Source organism: Antechinus flavipes, chromosome 3 (genome assembly GCF_016432865.1).
Source record: "Antechinus flavipes isolate AdamAnt ecotype Samford, QLD, Australia chromosome 3, AdamAnt_v2, whole genome shotgun sequence".
Classification (NCBI taxonomy): domain Eukaryota; kingdom Metazoa; phylum Chordata; class Mammalia; order Dasyuromorphia; family Dasyuridae; genus Antechinus; species Antechinus flavipes.
In genome coordinates, this window is record NC_067400.1 from 76,220,595 (window position 1) to 76,230,547 (window position 9,953).

The following is a 9,953-nucleotide window of genomic DNA, read 5'->3' on the forward strand; positions in this document are numbered from 1 at the left end:
AAATTTGGGATTCAGAATTTTTCAAAACAACGTAAAATGAAAGATAAATATGTATGTGTGATATACATACATATCCAGTCATCCATATATAGTTAGCTTCATCTTTGGGATGATATTTAGTACTTTCTATGTACAGCAATTTCCAACTCTCTTTTTGAGAAAGTTTTCATCATATGTGTGTGTGTGTTTTTGTGTGGATGGATTTAAGTATAATAGCATGTGTGGTGTAGTATGTGTGTTAGTCTATAAAGTCAGCACCATGGACAGGGATGCTATCAATCAACCCAATGCTCCCACCTAATAATACTGCAATACAACCTCCTCAAATTCTTTTATCCAAGAGAATAACTCATTTAACTAAGGGCTTATGCCCCTTTGTGAATGTCTTTCCTTTCTACTCTTTTTCTCTTTGTCTTTTCAATAAAAACTCTAGATAAAAGTGTAATAAAATGCCAGCAACAGACATGTATCTCAGATTTGACAACTGTTACAATTCTGCTTCCCTATCTCCAAGAGTGAAACTTTTTTGTTAGTGGATTCTACTGTTAGGAAGAAACAACATTAAGTATATACACTTAAAGCAAACCTCTCAACTCTTAGCTAAAGGGAAAATTGGTATCAATCATACATATAAGGTATATAAAGGCCAATTGCATTAATAATCCACAAGCAATTTAATCTCCTAAATTTATTTAATTCAATTCAATAAGAATTTGTTGCATGATTTCTATATGCAAGGGACTGTGCTAAGCTCTGTAGATGAAATAAATGAAAAAGCCGTTACCCTCAAGGAACTTACTTTTGGGGAAACTGAATTATAAAGATACATATTACAAAATACATATTTTAAAGGGGAGAGAGAACTAGATGAATTAAGAAGTAGATGAATCCCATAGACTTCATGAAGGAGATGGCATTCAAGCTGAATCTTGAAGGCTGTGAGTTATTCCATGAGTATGTGTAATGGTCTGAGGCTTGAGTTGATGCACTGAGGTCCCAAGCACATGAGGCTAAATAGTAATTGGACCATACTCTATTAATATATATGCTTGGAGAAAGAATGGCCCCCACCCACTCTTTGTACAAGTCCTGATGTGTTGTATAGGAAATGACATTTTTGGTGGGTGGAGGCAAGGGAGTGGAAAAGGGAAGCAGAAAGAGAGACTGCTGGCTGGCATCTTGCCACAGCTGCTCACATTGCTATCATGACCACCATTCACCTCTGATACCCTTTTCACCTCTGATCCCCTTTTCACCCGCAATCCCCCTTCACTTCTGCTGGCTGGCTTCCTGTCGCAGCTGCCCATATTGCTATCGCAATTCTTATCCACCTCTACTGAGAATAAAGATTGAAGATTTTTCCCTTAACCTGAATTCCTGACTCCAGCTGATTTTAAATACACGGTCATCACAAGTCTGATTTGAGAGAGGAGAACATTCCAAATACGGAGGAAAGATTGTAGAACAGTACAAGGGCTAGAGAAGAAATGTACTATTCAACAACAAGTAGATAAATTTGGCTGGAAATTTATAAGAAAATAATATGAAACCAATCCAGAAAAGTAGGTCAGAACCAGTTGGTAAAGGATTTTAACCATATTAGTTAAAGGATTTCTTTTTTTAATCATCTTTCCTTGTTCTAACCTTCCCATTAAAGTCACATAGCATCTAGATATATGTTGCTTCGGTCTGAAGAATTCTCAAGTTCTTCCTAGACTTTTTCTAGTTCTTCAGCTTCTGAAGATACAGATAAGATGCAACTTTCTTCATGATAAACTTTTTGTTTATGCTAACAATGAAGTGAGATGAACAAATATTCCATGAAATGATGATTCTTCTTGTCCTTGGACAATGAAACTGTTCTTTTATTCACTGTTCTATTGAGAACCTGTGAGCCATCCTTCAAGAGCCAGTTGCAGTATAATTTGGACTTGGCTTATGACTCTGAAATCGGAAAAACTCAATAATTCTAGCACAGAAAGTTAATTTGACTCTAGAATCTCCTCTGTTTAATGAATCCAAGGACAGTTGATTTGCTGGGGTCATTCTAAAGAGTTCGATCAATTTAGGAAACTTTTATTCAGTAAACATTTACTATGTGTAAAACACAATATTAGATGCTAGGGATGCAAAAACGAAAATTAAATAATTCTTGATCTCAAAGAGGTATTCACATCCTTCTGGGGAAAGAAATGAGAGTGTCCAGAAAGATCACACCAGAATGGATATCCAAAACCATTTTAGAATAGATCCAAACTGTTTAATAAAGACTTTTTAGAGTGAGAGGATCTAGGGTTGTTCTAAACATCCCTGCCTTTAATCTAACATTGGAAGAGAAACCAGATTCCACCTCAATAATAACCCAAACCTGAAAATTTGACCAATCAGATTTGCTTTAAGAATAACCAACAAGTCTAAATCATCATTGATTAATTTGCAAATTAAAACAAATCTGAGCTATCACCTCACACTAATCAGATGGTGTGTGATCCAATGGTGACCCATAAGATTTTTTAGCTAATAGGGCAGAAAAGGAAAATGATAACTGTTGGAGGAAATGTAGGAAAATTGAGACATCCATTGTTGATAGAGTTGTGAACTGAGTCAACCATTCTGGAAGGCAATTTAGAACTGTACCCAAAAGGTGATAAAACTATGCATACCCTCTGACCCAGCAAAACCCAGTACCAGATCTATATCCCAAAAAAGAAAAAAAAAGGAAAAGAACATATTTGTACAAAAATATTTTTAATTAAAGCTTTTTATTTTCAAAATATATACGTGGATAATTTTTTGACATTCACTCCTACAAAACCCTTTGTTCTAATTTTTTCCCTCCCTTCTCACCACCTCCCTCAGTTGGCAAATGATTCAATAATATGTTGAACATGTGCAATTCTTCTATACATATTTTCACAAATATCATGCTGCACAAGAAAAATCAGATCAAAAAGGAAAGAAAATGAGAGAGAAAACAAAATGCTAGCTAATAACAGCAAAAAGAATGAAAATGCTATGTTGTGGTCCATATTTAGTTCCCACTGTCCTCTGTCTGGGTGCAGATGGCTTTCTTCATCAGAACTGGTCTGAATCACCTCATCTCTCTGATCATCCTGCTGATTATTTATTATTGAACAATAACATTCTATAACATTCATATACCATAACTGGTTTAGCCATTCTCCAACTGATGGACATCCACTTAATTTCCAGTTTTGTACAAAAATATCTATAGTTGCTTTTTGTGGTGGCAAAAAATTGAAATTCATTTGGGGAATGGCTGACCTGGTAGTGACATATAATTTTGATGGAATACTATTCTATAAAAATACTGTATTATAAAAAAATGACAAGAAAGATGATTTTAGAAAAACCTAAAAAGATATACATGAACTGACGCAAAGTGAGAAGAACCAAAAGAATACTATATACAATAGCAGCAATATTGTGTGATCATCAACTGTGAATGACTTAACTATTCTATCATACAGTGATGGAAGATAATTTCAAAGGATTCATGTTGAAAAATGTTCTCCATCTTTGAAAAAGAACTGATGGAATCTGAATGCAGACTCCACAATATTTTTAACTTCCTTTTTTCATGTTTTTTTGGTCTGTACTTTTTCACATGACCAATATAGAAACATGTTTTACATGATTGTACATGGGATGCAACTGGCAAAAAAAGACTGAAGCATTGATGGAATTGTTCTGAGGCAAGGAAGGAAAGGCACTGATGGTGATCAGTTTGGTCTCACAGTCCCACCCTCTGTGGAGGTCACAAGTAGCCTCACCTTGCTATGTTCTCTCAGAAATCTGAGTTATGTCAAACTTCTGAGGTTAAATTTCCCCTATAAATCTGTCCATGATTCCTTCCATCTTTGCTGAATCCCTTAAGCCAGTCTCTCATGACACTCTACCTCATGGTGTCTTTTCTCTCACACTACCCATGTAGTGTCTCTTTTCTTATTCCCCCACTATGCTTTATGATGTCTTTTTCCTTCTTATAGTTAACAAACTCTTTTAGGATGCTAAATCTCTTTTAGGATTTAGCCTGGCACTCAATACTATACTCCTGCCTCGTGGAGCATTTTTTTTCTTTTCTTCCATTAGAGAACTTGTGTTTTCTATTGTTAATTGTGAAACAATCCTTTCCTTGCTAACTATATGCTCTCTCAACTCTATTTCATATTTACCATTCCTGATGTCTATTGTGTCTCTTCATTTTGCCTCTTCTAAATAAACCTACTTTTTGTTAAAGGGAATAATCATTTTGAATTCTTCACATGACCGAATCCAACATTTGGTGCCTATAATCTCATCATATGGTGCTGAACCCTAAATACATATTTTGGGACCAGGAATTGCTCTCTTAAATCACATCACAGGTATGACCTATATTAAATTGCTTCCTGCCTCAAGAAAAGGGAAGGAAAAGCAAGGAGAGTGAGAAGTTAGAATTCGCAATTTTAAAAAATGTTAAATTTTTAAAATATTGAATTAAAAATGTTTTTTTAAAACATGCAATTGAAAAACATGAATTTTTTTATTTTTTAAAAAGAATAAAGATCAGGATTTGGGATGAATAGCTGGTTGCTTCCCTGAATTCCATTCTATAACCCAACTTTCAGTTAAGGCTCTTATAGATTGCAATGGAGAAATATTCATCATGTTCTCCCAGTTTGATTTTTATTTGGTTAATTCCAAGGATCATTCTATTCCATGCAGTAGGTACTTAATAAATGTTTGTTGGATCGCTTGAAGAAGAAGTAAAGGGAATCCCAGGACCATAAAGGATGATGTTTTAGCCTTAAAAGGACTATTTTTAAACCTTCTGAGAACATCTGGTCATTTTCCCAAGAGGAATAGATGGGGAGAATGTTCAGGTCAGATTACTATCTGATTATTTCTGCCTCAAGGACATATTCTGAGGTCATTCAGCTAACATGATTCTATAGTCCTGATAACAGCCTACATATCATAGGCTATTATCTCTTTGCTATTAGATCATTCACAACCTTGAACAGTCACATCTCACTGAGATTTGAAAGGAAATTTCCGAACTGTTACCCAACACCATTCAGTTCAATAGACAGCAACAAGACCTAAACTCTTGTTCCCCTAATCAGCAGAATAATCTCATATTTCCTGTTATTTCTCAATGCTGAACCCTTGGTCTTACTGTAGGTTCCGCTTGTGCAAACACAGCACCTTTAGAAATCTAGAGGAAGAACTTGTGAACAATAAAGTTATTAAGTATGAAAGTCAATTGCCAAGGTCAATACTGTTTTTGGAAATCCCTATAACAAGAACAGAGTGTCATCTCTCCCAAACAATTTCAGCATCATTGTGCCTTCAGGTAGATGGTAAATACCATTTGTGTTTGAATTGGGAAACTGAGATCAAATATCATTTTGGCAACTTTTTAAAAGATCTATTGCCATCTATTTTTAATACACCCAGAAAAGACCTTTTCATTTGTCATCTCTTTTTTTCTTTGTCTTCTTTTCTCAATCTCTCAGGGCTGGTCCCAAAGGATTCAGGCTCCTTACCAGAGAAAGAATGTGGAATGGAGAGTTAACATCTGAATTTTTTCCCAGTGCTATTATTACTTGAATAGGTCATTTACCAAGGATGCTACCACTTTATTTGTAGACCATTAAATGATAATGCTTCTTAGATCAATGACACAAAGTACAATGATTTTAATGGGAAAATGATAAAGAACATTAACCATCTCTTGACAGCAAGCTGATGAAGTAAATATGCAGAATGAGATACATATTTTCTGATAGGGCCAATATTGGAATGTATTTCACTTGACTATGCACATTTCTTACAAAGGTTTTGCCTTTCTTTTTTTGGAGAGAGGGTGAAGAGATTCAAGGAAGAGAAAATATATATTTATTAATTAAAATATAAAATGAGTGAAAATTTTAAACAATCTTAGTCTGGATAATTCTGAAAGAATATTTTTGATCAGAAGCAAATGAGTGGAGTTTGTGAGATTTTCTATAGTATTTACAATGTATTCTTTGTTTAATAACAAAGGTGATGTTGGCTGGAATACAGTAACTGGTTCCATTTTGGGCCCCCTAGTAATGGCTACATCCTCTATTTGTCTCAATATGTCAAGAAAATATCTCTATATTTTGTGCTTTGAATAAGAATTAGTTAATCAATTTACCTGCTATTATCCTTAGAGATTTAAGTGTTTGGGGCTTATTTATTCAAAGATTGGAAGCAATAGAGTCTCTATGTTTTGTTTGGAAAGCTGAGAAAGTTTTTTAAGGCCAAGTGTGTACCTTAATGAAAATAAACGTAAAAATATTTGTGAAATGTTCTGAGTACACTGTAGAAAAGTACTTAGAAATTAATATTATCTTCATCCTAATAACTTATGCAAAACAGTAAGTAAAATATGAGGAGGAAAAAGCTGAAAAGAGCATATTCTATATGGAAACCCTGAGCCTTCCATTTAACTTGTTTTGCACTCTGATCAGGATGTCAGCTATTTTGAAATTGAAAATGGAGCAGCTATTCTGCATTCTAAGCCTTACCCACAGCAGGGTAAATTTAAAGAAGAGTTTTAATTTTCATTTTAACTATCAGTTTTTTAGCTCTGGTAGTAAAATTACGATGGGGATAGGGTATGTGGGAACAATTTTGTTCTCTGTAAAGAGATGTAGGAACTATTTTTCATTAAGGAATCTTGACTCACTTGAGTCTATTTCAAAAAGAGGAACATGATTTGAAAGTATTGAATTGCTTAAATTTCTTTTCAAAAATAATTTCTAGAAAACTTTCAAATTATATGAGCCAGATTAATGACTCAGTGAACACAGAGAAAAAGTTTGACATATATGGTTTGCTTTATAGTTTATAAAGCACTTTGTAATTTTTATCAATTGATAATTATTTTTGTTTGTTGTTATTCGGTCATTTCAGACATTTATTTGACTCTTCACGAACCCATTTGGAATTTTCTTTGCCATTTCCTTTTCTAGCTTATTTTACAGATGAAGCAATTGAGGCAAGCCGGTTTAAATGATTTGTCTAGGGTCATACAACTAATAAGTGTCTGAAGTCAGATTTGAACTTAGGAAGATGATTCTTTCTGATTTTGGGCTCAGTACTCTATATGCTCCCCAAAATTATGTTTGTTATTATATAATTATAAAGAGGAAATATAAGTACAAAGCAAGATGCTTCCCTTCTGTGGGTTTCAATTTCCACATCCTTAAAATAAAGGGGGGAGGGGGGTAAACTAGATGAATCCTCAAGTCCTTTCCTGTGGGAACATTCATGATCTTGGTCTCTATTTGCACATGAATATTATAAACTGAGAGAATTGTATGATGAGATTCATATTTTTGCTTCCAAATATCTTATCTAAAATGTGCCACCATTTTAAAGCTAAGACAAATGGACCAAAATTAGAAGAAAACCTGAGTGCTTTGAAGACTGGGTCCTATTTACAGAGACCAATTTGTTTCTCTGCATTATTGAGACTGTAGCCCCTGTGTATCCCCATAGCATTATAAGTACCTGAGGCTTGGAAAAATTGGGGTTAGGAGGGAGGGAAGTGGAGGAAAGCATATTACCATGGAGATAGATGGAAGCAAATGATCACACCATCAAAAGCAAACTAGAAATGTACAAAGCTTTTGTGATGCTGATCTATTTTTTTAAGTAGGAAGAAGAAAAAAAGACACAAATAAAAGGACAGATCTCTCTCATTAAACCCAACACTAATTTAGTCATCAGTGAAATAAAGGTACTCTTGAAAGCCCACTGCTAGAAAATACTGTACAACAAAGAAGCACAAAAGGTTGCTGGCAGCCAGGTGTAATTTCCAGGTTGCAAAGTATATGCGGATGAACTGACTCCCAGTGCTGCTCTTGCTATTTCTGGCCTTGTTTCCCAGATTTTCCATCCATGAGGTCGACTCTGATTGTTTCATCACATTCACGTGATGACCAAATATTTAGGGAGATGAAAATTGCAAAAGCATAACCTTTCATTTAAAGATACCCTCCAAAATAAAGAGATTTCAGAGAGGAAGAATGAGTGGCAATATTTTTTCCCCTCTGCATTACTTAGACAATGGCAAAATCATTTTAAATGTCTGATAAGAGGCAAGAATCAAGGTTATATAAGGTCATTCATGTACAAATCAAGTAACCATCAATTAGGCTGTTTGCATGTATATGACCTTCCTATTAATCCCATCTATTATTATTTCAAATTATTATATTTATTATTTATTATATTATATTTGATATATTATATCAAAATTGAAATAGGCACCTGACAGCTGGAAAGAATTTAAAATCAGTCCTTCATCCATATAAGAAAAGAAAAGTGCATCATTAAAAGATGTGTAGTTCATTGGAAGCTAGAAAATTTAGCTTAGTCCAGATGCTGAATGGCCCCCATTTAGTATATGTTTTAAAAAAAAAATAAATATATATATATACATATATATATATATACACTAAAAATGTATATATACTAAAAACATATTAGTATATAGTCAATTTAGACTGACTAAAGATGAAAGAATCTCAGAAAACCTGAGTTTGAAACCTGGCTTTATCACTTACTAGCTATGTGACATATCTCTCAGGCTCAGTTTCTGTAAAATGGAGATCATCATATATACATAATTTCCTTACCAGGATTGTTTAAGAAAAACAGTAATGTGAAGTATTATATAAATGTAAGTTTATATTACTATATGACTATATGACACTATTGTATGCACAGAACCTAGCTAACAGTAGGTGCTTAATAAATGCTTGTTGACTGACTGATTGACCCCGGATGTAGTATGAGTTGCCCAGCTACAAATTAGAAGAATAATAGATAGTTCAAAGATTATTTTGAAGGTTTTCTAAAGTGCTTTGTATTGGGTGGAGGTGAAATGTGATATAAATTATTAAAATTATATGAATTTTCAAGTAATTTTTCCCTCTTAATTCTAGGATCAAGTGCAAAAACCTTGTTTTTGTTTCTAAAGACCTTCACCAACTGGTCCCTTCCTCCTTTTCTACACTTGTTACTCACCACATTCCCTTCCTTTAATTCAATAACATTAGCCTTCTTATATTCCTCATAGGAGGTTCTCCATCACCTGATGCCATATCTTTATTCTGGCTATCTCTCTTTTCTGGAGTACTCTACCTCTTCCCCCAGTTTCTATCCAGACTAACTTCTGCCTTTTCCAGTTCCCCTTCCTCCCCTAGTTCTCTTTCCTTCCCTCAGAGATGACTTCCAGTTACCCTATATTTATAATGTAAATACATAGTTGTTTGTATGTTTTTCCCCTCATTAGAGTGTAAACTACTTAAGGACTGTTTTTATATTTTTTTCCATTCCCAGAACCCAGTTTGGAGTCTGGCACAGAATAAGTGCTAAATAAAAGCTTGCTGATCATGATGAATTACTGTCAAATTCTAGGTTTCTGCAGTGACAGCTACAGAGACAGAGTATAGTAACATGAGAACAGTGAACTTTCTGAACTTCAAAAGTAGTGCTTGTCAGGCAACAGGAGAGTAATGATGGAGTTTAAGGATCATTCCAAAGAGCTGTAAAGAAAGGGCCAAGATGTAGTGAATCCAGGAGCCACTGTGAGAAGTAAATCTAAACTCTCCCTTCACTAATATTGAAAGTCATATAGATTATGCAGATCTCTAATGAAAGGAGACCATTATACTAGAGGAAAGAGTAATTTGACCCTCTCTTATAAGAGTCTCAAGCATAGGGTGATGATATAAATCTGGAATTATTGTAGGAACTTTACATTTGTTCCCTAGCCTATATGGAGATAGGGAAAAAGGCATGGAGTATTCTACCTCAAAGCAGCACTATAAGTCTAAGGTATATCTGTAAGCTTCTGGGAAATGAAGGGCTCATTAGAAATTAAAATTGCCACCTGTTTTCCACAATTG